This window comes from Netta rufina, assembly GCF_964035555.1.
Source record: "Netta rufina genome assembly, chromosome: 30".
In the NCBI taxonomy this organism is placed as follows: domain Eukaryota; kingdom Metazoa; phylum Chordata; class Aves; order Anseriformes; family Anatidae; genus Netta; species Netta rufina.
In genome coordinates this window covers 1,080,210-1,096,304 of record NC_140154.1, presented here as the reverse complement: position 1 = coordinate 1,096,304, position 16,095 = coordinate 1,080,210, and positions in this window count along the sequence as shown.

Here is a 16,095-nt window from a genome sequence, read left to right as displayed (position 1 = left end):
TGCCAGGAGCTGGGAAGTAGCATCCAGCAGACCTGGAAGGACCCAGGGATGGAGCAAGCAACAAGCAGGGCTTTCAGAAACCGTGCTGTGACCCATCTTTTGAGGGAAAGCATACGCCTTGCTGCTTTGAAATCCTCTGCAGTTGTGCAAACGCTAAGCCCCAGCGCTCTAATCTGTGCTGGCATTTTCCAAGAGCACTTCTTCAAGGCTTTATCATGAAAAGAGCGAGCCTCTACGCATTCCAGAGGGGTCGTGAAATCCCTAGCTATGTACACAATGCTCTCAAAGGGAAATCTTCACATGGTCTGCAAATGCTTACCCCTCACACAGCTGCCCCATGGGTGCCCCGCTGTATTTAAGGATGCACATGGAGAAGAATTCCAAAGTTTCTGGAAATTTCCTGGCAAACTGTAGGATAGCAAAGAGGAATGTAAAGCCATACACGGAGAACACTGGCTCCGTGTGGGACTGATGTACCAGGACACTCCCAGAAGATGCTGTGCATACACACATGCAGCCTACAAGCTTTCTGCAAGCTTGCAACCTGCACAGCAGATTGTTTTAGGTCCAGGAATGAAAAAGCTCTGGGTGGGCTGCTTTGGCCTTGTTCTGTGCTATCCCTCTTTTATTTTGAGGGTGATGGATGTGTATTGGTCCCAGCAAAGCCCAGGATGCCTCCTCTGGGGGCACTGCTTGGATATTTCTTCCCTTGGACACTAAGCAGGAGATCGGTGGCCTCAAAGCTGGAGGAGCAGCAGCGTGGGCACAGGGGCAGGAGAGCTGCCTGCAGCCACATCTTGCCATAGAAGGCAGGAGAGGAACAGGTTTGTTTCTTCAGGGGAAGAAGAATTGATTCTGCAAGTCACAGCAGCTGAAAAAATACTCCTGGTTCAGAGAACCATGATCTATGGGGTGCTCATCACACACAATGGGCAGAATTGGGGTGCCTGAGACCCCAAAACCTAGTTGTTTCCTCACACTTAGGCTCTCATTCTAGACTCCAGAGCAAACACAGCACCCTGGCACATCCTGTTTGTGAATAATTAGCACACAAAGCAGACCCAGATACACTCTGCAGGTTTATCACAGCAGCTGTGTGACCACAGGGAACGGAGATCTGAACCCAGCAGGCAGGTCATGGCGGGACCAGCGCCTCTGCACAGCAAAATTTCCAACTGAGTGCCTTCTGGGCTGCTACCACCAGTGACTTCTCAGGCACTGAAAGGCCTGGTGAAGAACAAGAGATGGGATGAACTCACTCATTCTCCTGGCTCTAAGCTCCTCAGGGTGGAGAAGGTGTGGGCCAGCACACACGGTGCCCCTCCGCATCACACCAGCACCTCCCCGGAGACCTCATCCAGCAGCAGACCTGCCTGAATCATTTCACATCTTCTCAAGTTTCAACTAGAAGAGAAAAAAAAAAAGAAAGAAAAAAAAAAAAAAAAAGGCATTTCAAATAATTTTTCCCATTTTGAAAAGGCTGGTCCCTTGTGGACAACTCCACAGCCAGGGCGTGAGGAGGAACTTGCCTGGCCTTGGTCCCAGTAAATCACAGTTCAGAGACAGCTGAACTCCATTTTGTGATTATTAACCCCAGCCCTGCTCCATTTGTTTGGCCTGTCTGAGGCTATATATAGTGATGGGAGCAGGCATGGCCAGGGGAGAATTGTGTGCAGCTGTTTAGTGCAGCCCCCCTCCTCCCCACCTTTCCAAAAAAAAAATAAAATAATAATAAAAAAGTTCCAGCAAAACAGGAAGACTATGGCTGGGAAATGAGAAGCAGCTGTGAAGAGGAGGGATGGGATGTCGTACAGGGGGGCCTGACTTCAAAACTTGCAGGAAATGTATGAGAAATTTCCCAGCCTCTTTCCTAATCCATCATCCCACCCCGTGTCCCATGGTGGCCCCAACCTCGGTGTGCCAGAGGTAGGAGCATCTCCGGGGTGGACTCGGCAAGAAGACCCACACAAATGGCTGCTTGCTCTGCTATCACCATCACCGATCCCTTGGAGAGCCTTTGTGACAGATTCCAATCACTTCAGATAGATGAAACACCAGGAACGAGCAGGTGCTGAGCAAAGAGATCCCTTTGCATGGTCTCTGTGCATACCTGCTCATGAAAAGCTTGGACCATAGTGGTGGAAAATGGATGAATGAACACCAAAACGTGCAATCTGGGTGCCAAGGGAGGGAAGGAGAGGACTGGTGTGAAAAAGTAGAGCTGGGGAAAGGTGGAGGTGTCCTGCTGAGAGCACTGTCCAGCGGTGGCATCTCCTGGTCCTCGGCATGGCTCACTTTGGAGCTAACAGGCAAGATGATGCCACATTAGCAGTCTGCTCATGAAAGCTTCCCTTTTGCCCATGCATCAGCCTGAAAGCCACGTCATGATTAAAGAGAAATGGTTTTGGTAGCATCCAGGGCTCTGACCTCTTGGTGCCAGGCAGAGGAAAGTTGCTCCTGAGCGTGCACAAGCAGCAGGAGCTGTAGCTGCAGTTAATCTGGGTGGCTCCTGCTCTTAAATCAGCGCTGGCATTTTTACACAGGTATAACCTACCTGGCCTTTGCTGGGCGCGTGTTTCCTGAGGCATGCGGGCTATTTAACATCAATTTATTTAAACTGATTGTTTTCCCCTCTAGCCCTTCCCTGAGCAGATAGCTCCACAGCTGAGCTCTCTCACTGCAAAACTGCTTTTGTCTGACTTGGATCTCCCTGGGCACGTGCTTGCTCCTGTCCCCTTCCCATGGGTGTAGAGTTAGCAGTCTGCTGTGACAGCAAATCGTGCCGAGGGCGTTAGGATGGAGAGCCACCTGGGCTTAATCCACGTTCCTGGAGGAGATCCGAGGTGGAAGGAGCAGCACAGGGGAGGACAGACCCTCAGTCCCCAAAGGGGAATACCCTCCACGGAGACCTGGTACCAGCCACAGCGGTATTGGCACAGGGGAAACTCGCTGCTGACCACTAACCTCGTGGCTCTGCATCATTTTTTTCCCCCTGGCTGCAACGACAGCAACAGCCACCCGCACCTGAGCTGCTGCTCGGGCAGATGGTGCATCAGTTTAACGTTTCTGCTGCACACAAAGCTCAGAGAGAGGCATGCACGAGCTCAGCTCGTCCCCCTTTTTGGATACAGATGTCAGTGTATCAGCTGGCCAGGTAAAAGCCAGATGTGTGTTTACCTGGAAAGCATTCCTTTCGCTTCCCTGCAGGTGGTGGCTGGGGTACGTCCCCGGTGTCACCCAGGAGCCCTAAACGTGCTCTTCCACCCCTGCTCGTAGCTTCCTGTTTGCCAGGAGAGCTTCGAGTGAGAACAGCCCGGCTGGGGCTTGTTTTCATGCAGCACAGCCTCCTCTCGAGCGAGGGAGAGGCAAGGCTGGCGGCGCTCGGGCTGTGGTTTCGGCAGCTGGTGGCACCAGGCACCCCGCAGCCAGGTGTGCTGCTCTCGAGAGACCGCACGGGGCTGAAGCGGTGAGAAGGAGAAGAAGGGGGGAGCCGAGATCAAGGTGCTCGCCTGCGAAGGAAGGAGCTCCCAACCGAAGGGCTGCCTGCGCGGGAGGCTTGTGGCTAGCGAGCTCACCCCTCCCTGCCGAGCCTCGGAGAGCTTCAAACTCGACCTCAGGCTCTTGTTCTGCACCTGCTGCCGCTGAGCTGCTCACCCGGTGGAGGGGGTCCCTTTTCTCTTTTATTTTTTTTTGTTTGTTTTCAGTGAAACCCAGGCAAAGGTCTGGGATGCGAAGGGGAGGAGGCCGGGGTTTCTCTTTGGATGGGTCTCAGGTTTGGCACGGTTTTCACCTGCACCTCCTCCCACACCCAGCCCAGGGTCCTGCCCTGAGTCCCCAAGTCCAGATCATCATCCCAAAGGGGACGGGGTGAGCAGAGCACTCAGAAAAGTCACCCAGCACAGGCAAGGATGTTTCACTCTTCGTCCTGTTCACTCCACCCCCACTTAACATGCTGCTCCAGCACGGCACGGAGAGGTTCATTTGAAAACAACCCACAGAGCAGTTAGTTCAGGCATGAAAGCTGCCAGGAATTCCTAAAAATTACCCCTTCCCTACTCACTTTTGCCCCTGGCTTTATTGTGCCAGTTTTAGGACAAGCACAGCATCCCATCAGAGCTGCTCAGTCCAACAAACCCGCGAACGAAGCTCCCCCGGCTTTCTTTCACCAGCAACCCTGCTCTCTCCGAACCATTGTGCCAATCCCACCTTAAAATCCTGCCCCAAAAATGACTAATTCCTCTTGTGAAACCAGAACGGGGGCTCCTCTGAGCACCTTCATCACCCACAGGGGAAGCCTGATGCCTGCAGGGTCTCCAGATACCTTGGTAATGGGACGATTCTCTTTGGAAACATCAAGTCCTGCACCATGCACCCCTCTGCCTTCATGCACCAGGCATTAAAATGTCTCTACACCTTCTGCCTGCTCCAATAATGGACTTTTTTCCAGCTTTCTCTGAGTCCCGAGAGCTGCCACATGGGCACAGGCATCTAGTGGGATGCAGCAAATGCAGGACAAAGCCTGAGTGGTAGCAGAAATGGGGACACGAGAGAAGAAGGGAGAGGGCAGCCTCTCAGCAGAGGTCTCCAGGAGCTCCTGGTGGCCCCAATGGTCCCAGAAAGGCCCTGATTTTGATCATTCACAGATTAAAATCTGACCATCGATAGCTCGTACTTTCCCCATCGTTGTTTTGTCGCTTCCATCTCAATCCTGTGGGCAAGCAGGAGAGGGGGAACACGGCACGAGCTTCTGATTGATTGTGCAAAGCCCTAGCCAGGAGAAGTTTGATTTACTGGGGCCAGGGGTATGAAAGAGCTTGGCCAGGAATTTGCACTAAACCTTTGACACACAAGACATTTCCCTTTCTCGCCAAGACAAACAAAGGAAGGAAGTGTCTGGGACATTTAAAGCGACCTAGTGGAGACAGGTAAGGGCAGATAAGGGCTGGAGGAAGAGTGGGCTGGGCAAGGGAAGTATCTAGTTTTAAGGATTTGTTTGATTCCTTACTATGCTGCAGAGCAGGCTTGGAGGAGGCGAAGCTGCCTGGGAACTGCTTGCAATGGGATGAAACAGCCTAAACATCAATGAAATGCTGGGGTCTTGTTGCCTGACACTTTTTCTCTGTTTCCACACATTTTGCAGGGTTCTCTGTATCCGATGCTTGTCCTGAAGCTCGTAGGATTTTGGTGCTCATTAGCCATCCACTTTCAGGCTCTGGAAATCTCCTGTTAAGTGATGCTGGGCTCAGGTGCTTGGCTCTTGGTTGCCTTTACCAACCAGTGGGGCCCTAGGAGTTCCCAGCTCCCTGGGCTGGTGTAAAAGGGCACTTGCCCCTTTCCAGCACCTGCTCTGATCCTTTGATAAAGCAGAGGAAATGCTCCTGGGGTCTATTAACGACCCACCAATTTTCTGCTGCACCTTGCAATAGTATTTGCCTTCTGATAGAAAGGAGCTTTGTTGCTTTCTGGGACAAAAAGGCTGTTTTAGGGTGCGTTACAGGCTGCTGGCTCCTGCTGGAGGTGACCACGCAGGACGGTCAGGCCCTTCCCTGCAGGGCTGCTCCCCATCCGATCTCTCAGGTTTTTGCATTTGGCCTTGCTGGCCATTTCTCCTTTGCTGCCCTTATTATTCCTCGAGGCTACACAGCAAGTTGTCCTGCCTGCCTGCGTTGCACCGAGCGCTGGATGTTTCCCCATCCTCCCTCCCGCGAGCAGGTGCGGTTCCAGCAGGACGGGGCTGCCAAAAACCACGAGGTGGATGCCGAGCCCTCCTGCCACGAGGCGAGGGTTAACCTCGTTTGCACAGGGTTAATTTTCGGGCTTCCAGCTTCTCCTTGAAGCTACCTGTGTGGTGAGAGCTGAGCCCCCGCTCCTCGCATGCATCCCTCCATTAACACCTCGCTCTTTGACCTGAACTCTTCCTGTTCCCAATAAAAATGCTCCAGCTCCTTTTTAACCCTTTTTCTCCCCCACGAGGCGACCGGGCAATGCCGCAGAGCTCGCGGGGAGGCTGCTGGCGTTCCTCTCCGTCGTGCTGCAGAGCAAAGCACAGATGGAGGATGCATTAAAGCAAGACCCGGGGGCCAGCCTCCGGCCGGGATTGCCAGCGTTTGGACAGGCTCTGTGCTGAGGCTCCTCCGCACGTCCAGTCGGAGATTATGAAAACAAGGCTGCTGCGTTCTGGGTTATTTATAAAGCAAGCTGGACAAATAAACTTTTCCTACCCAGAATGGTCAAGGTTAAGAACCCATAGTTCTCCTTTCCTATGTGGACCTTGTTTGTGACTCATTCCCGGCAGGCGCTCGGGGGCTTCCAGCGCAGGAGCTGGAAGCGCTGGGCCTTGCAAAGGGGCTTGGCAGAGGCAGCCGAAGGCTCCCTGCAAGCAGTGAGCCCCTTCCACCCTCGTTTGTTACTAATAAGTAAAGACACACACAGAAAAGCCATCTGTAACGCATGCAAATTCTTTAAAAATAAATAAATACAGCAAATTGGCTGGAGCACCATCTTGAGGCAGTCTCTGGAAGCAGTGGGCAGAGCATCTTGTAGCATCCTCCTGTGGGCTCGGGGGGATGGAGATGGGGGTGTCCCCCTGCGAGCATCGCTTGGGTGATGTGTACATCATCGGGGAGCAGCCGGACCCAGGCTGAAGGGCTCCCATTGCCCCAGCCACTGTGAATTGCCTTTTGTTCCCTTACTGTCTCTTATCTGTATATTCATACCATCTGTGACCATGGGGCAACTTCTTGCATATTTTTCCCTGCTCTTCATTATTCCAATTGTCATTGGAGCACAGGTGGAGCTACCCAAAATTAGCAAATGCTGCTCCCTTTCTTCTCCAGAAATATTTAGCTTCTTATTACTGGGCTTATTTTTTATTTTTTTCTAAGGCTTCCATTCAAGAACTACTCTGCCTAAGATTCTGCCTAAACCTCCATCTGCTTTTGACCACATCTTTATTATCCCACTCTGTTTTTTTGATAGCAGTTGGGCTGTGCAGTGTGCTGCTTCTGCTTGCTCTCAGCAAGCAGAGACCATTATATTTACAATTTCTGCTGACGGTGAAAAGAACCGAAGCGATGCCTCCCATGCTCCGCAGGGCTCAGCAATGAGCCTGGCATCATTTTGTTGCTTGGTGGATTTTGTGCTTGGGTTTTTGATTTTGTTCTTGTTGATGTGGGGTTGACATTTTATTTTATTTTTTTTTTTTACTTTCTTCTTTAATCTGACCATTCAGGTAGCATATCACAATGTGGTTTTTCAGCACACCCATGTCCACAATCAGCTTTCTCCACGGCTGGTCCTGCTTTCCCCCACGATGTGCCACCTCCTTGTTGCCCATTCCCAAGGAATCCTTACCAAATACCGCCCAGGCTCTGAACCCTTCAGCCTCACCCCATGCTCTGAGGCCACCTCGGGCACTCTCACCCCGACAGCAGCGGGTTAACAGCCCGGGGCGTGCGGCGTTCAGGGTGATGCGTCTCAAAGCATTGTTTTTTGCTATATGTCCCTGTGTTCTCAATATTAAATACTTCCTTCCCCTTTGGCGCTGGAGGCTGCTCTGAAGGCTGGAAGCACGGTGTCTGTTTGAGCAGGGCCTCTCTATCGCCAGCATCTGCTTATCTGCAGCTCAAAGGAAATTCTGCTTGGCTGATGTGTTCCAGCTCCGGATGAAACGCCTCCCGCCTGCACACGCGGAGAGTTTCATAAGCAAGGGGCTCAGATGCCGCGAGCTGTTGTGAGACTGCTTCTCAGTAACAAGTCTGCGAAAATAATCAGGGGTTCTCATTTCATGGTCTCGGAGGCCACGAGGCCAAAGTTGCTGCTGGGATCATCTGAGCACCACGAGGCTCCTCCAGATCCTAGGGCAGCTCCGCGCTTCAGAGGGGCTGCAGGGACTTGGGGGCAGACTGGGAATGCTCACATGGGCAACAACGCCTCAAAAAGGAAACATCAAATAAAATCCCACCGAGTGAAATACAACACAAACACGCAGTTTAGCCACTAGAAAGGCCGGGCAGGTTTAAGAGCTCGCCTGCGTTGAAAAGGGGAGCTTTATGTTTTCAAGTGTCTTCGCATCACCTAAGGCGCACAGCCCGCCTCTTGATGCTGTGCTAAAAATAAAGTGCCCTGGAAGGTGCCGACAGCCCGCTCAGCACTTCAGATACTTTGAACTGAAAGAAAACAGCACGAGATGAGAAAATCTTTGTGGGCCACCTGGGTGCTGCGTGCCAAAAGACTTTGGCCAAGCGCTAGGCACAGAAGCCAGCATCCGCTGTGGTTGCACCAAGCTCTCTGCCCAGACGTGGGCTACAAAGCTGCTGCAGACAACACGGGCACCTCACCTTTCTGCTTCATCTAAATTTGACATATATTTGAAGTCCCTGAAGCAGCAGCTGAAGGAGAAGCGAGGCAGCCAGGAGATGTTGCTTTGAGCAGGTGAAAGCCGAAGGAAAACCCACTGTTGGGGTGAGACATTACATGCAGGGATGCAGAATTAGGCCACCAGGTTTGGCAAGGGCAGAAACAACCTCCTTCAGCTTCAGGGAAGCAAGCTGGGAGCCGTCGTCTCACTGAGTAGAAATTATAGTTTATATAAAACAATTTCACCTCCATCATGTGGTTTCCTGAAACCTGTTCGGGAAGAGTCAGAATTGGGGAGCAATAGTTTTTCTTTTTCTACAAGGCACTGTATATTTTTATTCTTCCCTTCTTCTTGTTCGGTTAGATGAAAGTTAGGACAAGAGTTGTTGAATTCCAAGTTAAAGCCCACGAAAACAAACCTGAGAGGTTCAGGGGGTCATCCAACCCAGTTTTATTCGCCCAAGACACTGTGTCATGCAGCCTCATTTGTGACTTGGGCCAAGGGTAAAATCCTTCTCAGCAAGGCAGTAAACAGTCCAAAAACACCCACAGTATTTGGAGAAACTGGGATTTTTCAGGAACCTTGTGGTGGAGATCTATTTGCAGAAATATCCAGGTCCCACCCCTGTTCAGGAGAGGAGAGTTCTTCACAAATTAATGCACTTAGAAACAACATTTTTCTTTCTTTTTTCTTTCTTTTTTCACTACATATTTGTTATCTTTAATTAGTTAAAGTTGCTGTCAGCTTCTTGTTTCAAGTTGTATTTTAGTTTCCTGCTTGAAAAAAAAAACCACAGCCTCCACCTCAAGTCACTTTTGAGTTTCATGGCAATGAAAATGACAGTCTTTAAAATTTTTCTTTAAAATTTTGGTCTTTTCCAACCTATCTGCAGAAACCTTCAGCAGTAGAGGCGAGAGAGAAACATCTCTAAACGAAATGAAAAAGGATCAGCTGCATCATTCCCAACCCATTTCTTTAGCCTGCTCTTAAAACTCACGTTGCTTTTAGCCTTCCAGTTTGCAAGGAGAAAACACAGAAAGATCTCCTCCAAACAGGGCTCGTCGCCACTCTGGAGTGATTTTATCTGAAATGTGTTTCTTTAGCTTGCTCGTGTACCATGTGGAACAGTGTCAAAAGCCATAAAATTGTATTTACTGCCTCTTCTTGGAGCGCAGCACTCATAACATCATTGTAGAAGTAAATTATCTGAGCTTGGGATGGTTAGCTCTTGCCAAATTAGTGTTGCCTGTTACTCATTTGCTTTGGTCTTCTTTTTTAGGTGCTGACAAACAATGTGTTTAACTGCTTGTTCTGCTGTTTTCCCAGAGCCCAACACCACATAATTCTCTCCTGATCTTCAGTCTCCATCTTAAGACAAACCTTCTGCATTTCTCCTGTGCATTTTCCATCCTCCCCAGGTTAGCGAAGACTTTTCTCAGCTTCCAACTCTTGTCTATATTTAATCTTGTCCAGCCAACCCAGAAATACATAATGTGTGCTTTCTCGCTTGTTCTTTCCTTACAGTATTGTGATTTCTTCCCTCTTTATCATCCACAGCAACCTTGTTGCTTAACTGACCGATTGTCCTTTGAAGTCGGGCTGAAATATTTTCACCTTCTTAATATTATCCGCTATTGGCTTCTTAAGTCTTAGGTCTGCTTTTTCCTGGGTGCCCCTCTCAACATAGAGAAATTTCTCTGTCGTTTCACTGCAGCATGCAAGGAACTGCAGCATCAGCTGGGGCTCACCTCAAAGACACCCAGAATTGGCTCTCCTGAAGAGATACAGCATGACCTGGATAGGTTGCAGGCATCCAGAGGCCCTTTTCCATGGGATTCCTACAAGCTCAGCTACATTTGAGAACATTTCCAAGCACTGAAAAGCACCTGAGTGTTTCCCTGGGCAGGGATCACCTTGTCTACTTTTACCCGCAGCTGCTGCTGACTAGTCCCAGTGCACCATGTTCTGGCTGCTTCTAAATTCTGCAGGAAAGAGATTCTTCCTTCAATATCTATATTATTTTAATTAACACATTGTTTAAATCATCCACTCGCCATTATTCTTTCTTTCTTCACATTACGTTCAGTTGTCATCGCTACAGCTTCTCTTCTTTTCCCATTGCTCTCTGAGAATTGGGCTCAAACCTCCAGGAATTACTGCTGCAATCTTATCAAAATCTCAACGCCGCAATTCCTCATTTCTTTTAGGCCATGACGGAAGGACCACACACCTCAGCACCAGCAGCCGGCTGCTGGATTCGGAGGAGCTGATTTTCTCTCACATCCTGGCTTCCTTAACAACGCTGCAAACCCCACGGATCCTCTTGCACATTTTTCCCCTGGTCTGGAGCAGGGATTCAGCCCCAGCTCTGTGCCAAAAGAAGCCACAGAAGCTCTCAGAGCAGTGGCTGCTGGTCCTGCTCTCCCAGGCAGCTCTGCTGGCCCCCTGTGAACCCAAAACATGGCCTGAACCCCCAAAATAAGGGGAGAACACCTCACAGCCATGGGAGCAGAGGGAGCCACAGTCCAGTGAGCGAGCTGCAGACTTGGAAAAATAGTTGGTTTGGAAGAAAAAAAGGCTGGAACATTGAGTCCCCTGCCCCAGGCGGTCGCTGCTGTGGGAAGCTAGGACCAGATAGACATTGAGATTTCTGCAATGCCTTCGCTGCTGGGAAGGGTAGGACTTGGCCGTGTTTCTGAGCTATTGCAGCCAGCCAGCTGCCTTCCCCACACATCCTTTTTCTCTCTCCTCATCCAACATCTGTAAAGAAGGACCAGGGCACCCTCTCCTCACCCCTGTTGCGCTCCCAGCTGAAGTATCCTCAGTCCCATTGAATGATCCGAGTGGCTCCTGCCCTTTCCCAACCCCAGAAAACTTCTGCTCCCCAAAGCTCACCTCCTAACTGGCATTAAATCCCCCTGCAGCAAGCAACCCTGCTCACAGAAGAAGGGGCTGAGCTGTAAAATCCCCTTTTAGCTTTCACTCACAGACAGCTCTGTGTTACCTGGGCACGAGAGGTGGCCTGAAGGCTACAGCCCTGCAGCCAAAAAAAATTGTTAACAGCTCTCTGGACCCCAGCTATCCCGCATGCTTTAGCAGGACAGGGTTTTTGGTGCTCTCTGTTGCCAAGCTGTGCGCCCTAGATCAGCCCCTGGTGCTCCAGCGTTTCCCAGCCTCGCTGCATAGCGAACGCTCGGGGCTTATCACAGCATCAGAGCAGTTGGGAGACAGTTGAGTGTCTCTCTCGGTGCTGATAGAAGGGAAGGCTTTGCTCTTGGAGATAAGAAGCCCTCCCTGAGGAGCCAGGGGAGTTCGTTGGTATCGGAGCGTCTTCCAGCGCTTCACAGATGTACCCTTGGAGCGCACGAGATGGCGAGGCGGTCACGTAGCCAGCAGCCAGGGAGGGCTGCGTTTTTGAGGTCAGTTAACCGAATCCCTCGCTATCGTTTATTTTCCCTTCCCTCAAATTATTTTTCCTCTTGTTGATGCAGCTTTTGCGGTGACCTCGTTGGCTCACCGAGACGTAAACAGACGCTGGTGTCCTCGTATTTTTGGAGATAGATTAACTGGGGAAAGATGGTAGGAAGGTATTTCAGCCCAAGATTTTGAAGCACTTAACGGCTCCGCTCTGCTGCTCTCTGTGCTTGAGAAACAAACCTGCAGCGAGGGCTGGTAGCAAATATCTCTTGTCCAAGCTGGTTGGAACAGGTGTGTCTGGAGAGAAACTCACTGCCATCTCCAGGCAGAGCTCCCCGCATCACCCCAGGGCAGCAAATCCAGCCTCTGCTGGTTACGTCATCTGCTGCTCGTGTACCAGTAAAGCAGAAGGTCTAGGAATTCCTTTCTGGAGGAATTCAAGTGATCTAGATTCCCCCATATCAGATAGTTTGGATGAGCAGAGGAATCAGGGCATGCACAGAGAGGTAAAGAGGGATGAATGCCTTCCACGAGCAGCTCCAGCTTCATCAAATGCTGCAAGCCCTACTTTTCTCTTTAAACAACCCATAGAAACCTTCCCATTTCCAAATATGTGTCCTTTTCTCCAAATAAATGGGGGAAAAAAATGGAATATTGTTAAAAACTAATCCTGCTGTGAGGTAGAGACCTAAAATCCAGTGCAGACACCCCTGCCCTGCAGCGCCTGCCTGAGCTCTCCCATGGAAACCCTGTGCCCTCTGCTGGTGCAAATCACTGCAGCAACGCCTGCGTTAGGCACAGCTATTTCCTAGTAGGTAGCTGGAGAAAATAAACATTGCTGAAGTATTTAAGCTCTTATCTAGTGGAAAGCTTGCCTGGGTGGGTCTAATAAAATATATTGTCTCTCTCCATAAGCCTTGCCTCGCTTACTTCCTTGTGCTCTCACGGTTATGCCTGTACTGCCAGAAATTGGGGCTCAGAGCACGGAGCCAAGAGCAACCAAAGGCTGTGCAGAATGCTCTGTGCCTCCTCTAGCTTCTGAGCAGGCTTTTGCCAGCATAGCTCTTATCCAGGGGGGTCGTGCAATAACCAGGAAAAGTGTATGAACCAAATACCTCTGCTTTTGCCAGCTCCTTTCCCTGGAGAAGCGTGACCATCCGCCTGCAGAGCCGCAACGTGGTACAGCCAGGAGCAGCAGAGGCAATAGGATCTGAAAAAGCACAGCAGAAACCAACGCTGCCCTTTTGTTCCGTGCCTTCTTACTCATAGAAACTTCACCTATGCTTCGGTGCCAACAGGGAGATTAAATGCAATTAATAAGAGAAAGGTTTTAAATATCCGGCCAGGGCTCAAGCTTTGTCAGGGAAATCCTACTGCCGCACCTCGATGTATTTTTAGTTTTGGCCTTAGCTACTCAGCTTCAGCTCCTTGAAACTTCCTAACCCCTGAGGCACCGTGTTCAGGGGAGCACTTCCAGGCTCTGCGTTTCCTCATCATGGTGCTGAGCAGTTTGGGGGTTCAGAGCCCCTTTGTTGTTTCTAAAAATCAGGCAACAAATCTGGACTTTTCTTCTTTTTTACTCAATAAAGGACCAGGAGCCTGTTGGCCTGTCTTTTTTTAGCCAGTTCATTTGGTCTTATAAAGATTATTTCCTCCTACAAACAGCTCCTGCCCTGGCTCTACTCATAGATTACTGCAGTTACAATAACTATCAAAAAGGAAGATGAAAACCAGGGTTCAGAAGCACAGGCTTGCCACAGGCAGCAGCAAAACTGCTGTGTGCAAAGGGAGAAAGAGGCAGAAGAAACAAATCCACTCCTAAGGCACAGAGGGGGTACGGTCAGGGCCTGTCCACAGCCAACTGCTTCAACCCCTCCCTTCCCCGAGCAGGCAGCGGGGGGACTTTAGGACTTTTAGGACTTGAAGGGTGTGTTTGCAAACTCGGGAAACGTCTGGGCCAATAAACCAGGATTTCCTTTCAATCAGCTCGGAGCATTTGATCAGCATTATTCGATGGAACAGAACTGCTTCAGGGCCAAGGGCTGTGTTCAGGCGATCTCCAAAGCTGCTTGGGTTTTTCATCTCTGCATCTCATTGCAGCTCTTTTGCTTTTCCTTCCCACTGTTTATCTCTCGCAGCACCAAGCCTTGCCTGTACTTCCTGTTTGGCTGTGCAGCTAGTAGTTTTCTCATTTGCTGTTATTTTTGACTCCCATCCAGGCTTTGTATGATATTAATAGCCATTTCACAGAACCATAATCATCCTCAAAACAGTCCTAATATTAGCAGGAGAAAGAGCCAAGAACTGTTGCCCAGGACAGAAGAACTCGTGCTCCAAATTTCTGCTCCCTGCTGCCAGCACTGCCCACAGCCCCTGGAACCCAAAAACCTGTCCATCATCCAACTTGCCCAGTCCCAAGAGGGCAGAGGCAGAATCTGGGCTATGGGAACACTGGTGGCCACACTAATGATGGCACGCAAGAGGTAAAGGATGAGCTGCAGCTTCAGCTTGTTCCATCTGCAGAAATAACTGGTGTAATGACGTGGTCCTGGCCACAACAGGTGATGGAGAAGGGGCTTGGTGCAAGCCAGAGTACATAAAAAAAGCATTTTTGTGAGGATTCAAGGATTAGAACTTACCAATAGTCTAACTGCTGGCTCAGCCTCACCAGGATTGCTTACCACCAGGCCAGTTACAGCAGTGAAAACTATTAATAGCCAAATTGCTCCGTTTCTATTAAGGGCTGCCAGTAACCGGAGAAAAAAAAGAAAGAGTTGCCCCTTTCCTTTGATGAGAAATTCTCCCATCTTCCTTTGCATTGCCAATGACTCACCAGCATCCTGAGCTCTTCTCAGAGGCAAGTATGATGTTGATGGGTTTTTGTCTCCTCTTTGCTGGGAAGAATATGATTGTTTCTTCCTCCTCATTTTAGGGTCTACTTGAGGCTATTTTTATATATTTTTCTTACACTTTTTACACTTAATTCTTTCCACACACAGCTACAATTCCCCGTTACATCCACACTTATGATATCACTTTTTTTTTTCCTGTTACCATTAGGTTTGCCACCTACCAAAGCTGTGTTACTTAACGATCTGTTACTGATGAGTTGCTCATAACCCTGGGGCCATCCTGTCCTCAGTGCCCACAGACCACACCTGCGAGTCCTACCTGCTCCTTAAAGAAAAAATCAGATTTACCACAGGCACAGCCATCATACCCCACAGTTACATAAAACTACACAGATTCAATTGCTAAAACTCATTAGGTAACAGCCAGGCAGTTGTTCAGCTTGTTTACCTGGAACAGCAAACTACAGCAAAGTTTTGGGCAGGTCAGGGCAGCTTTAGACAAAACCAGCCTGGCGAGCCCCAGTGCCAAGGTCTTCACACTCCGTGGCCTTTTCCTGATGACACCACCATAAATACTGGGTTGCAGGACTGCAGAACACACCCCTCTTCCATCACCTCAATCTTGTTGCTTCCTCAAAGCTGTAATATTAACAGCGATCTTCTCAGGCAGGAAGACTCCAGGGTGAGTTCAGATCCTGCTGCTGTGACCACTTGCTCTCCTTGCCCCTTTGTTTACTCAGGCCCCGGTCCCATTTTGTGAAGGGAAGGCAGTAGCTTCACGGCAGGTAGAGCAGGATGCTTTCTTTTCTGATTTAAGCTGCTTTCTTTCAGTTTTGTTTCCCCTATCCTGCCCAGAAGGGAAGTACTTTCTCCGCTGAGGGATCAGTCAGTAAACCTCAGACTCTGCACTGCCCACCAAAAGAGGCAGAGCCTGAGGCACTGCTCCCTGCCAGTGACAGTCCCAGAACCATTTCGGTTGGAAAAGACCTCAAAGATGAAGTCCAACCATTAACCTAGCACTGCCAAGCCTACCACTAAACCACCTCCCTAAGCACCACATCTGCATGTCTTTTAAACACAAATACCTCCAGGAACGGTGACTCAACCAAATGGCAGCCTGCTCTGATGCTTCACAACCCTTTCAAGGGAAGTTTTCCTTAATATCCAACCTAAAATTCCCCTGGCACAGCTTGAGGCCATTTCCTTTTGTCCTATTGCTCCTCCACTTGATTTTACACCCACAGCAAAGTGTGTTAAGTGCACAGCAGCCATCCTTGCAGCGGATCCTGCTGGGATCAGGAACAGTAGTGACGGCTCCCAGCTGCCCCACCTCCTGCAGGGTGCAAACAAGGCTGGAGAAACCTTCACCCTGCAGACCCCACACCAAAGGGAGACAACACAGGCCCCGGTGTTCAACCAAAGCTATTTTGCTTCCTGTAACAACACCAGGGAAACAAAGAAACATAG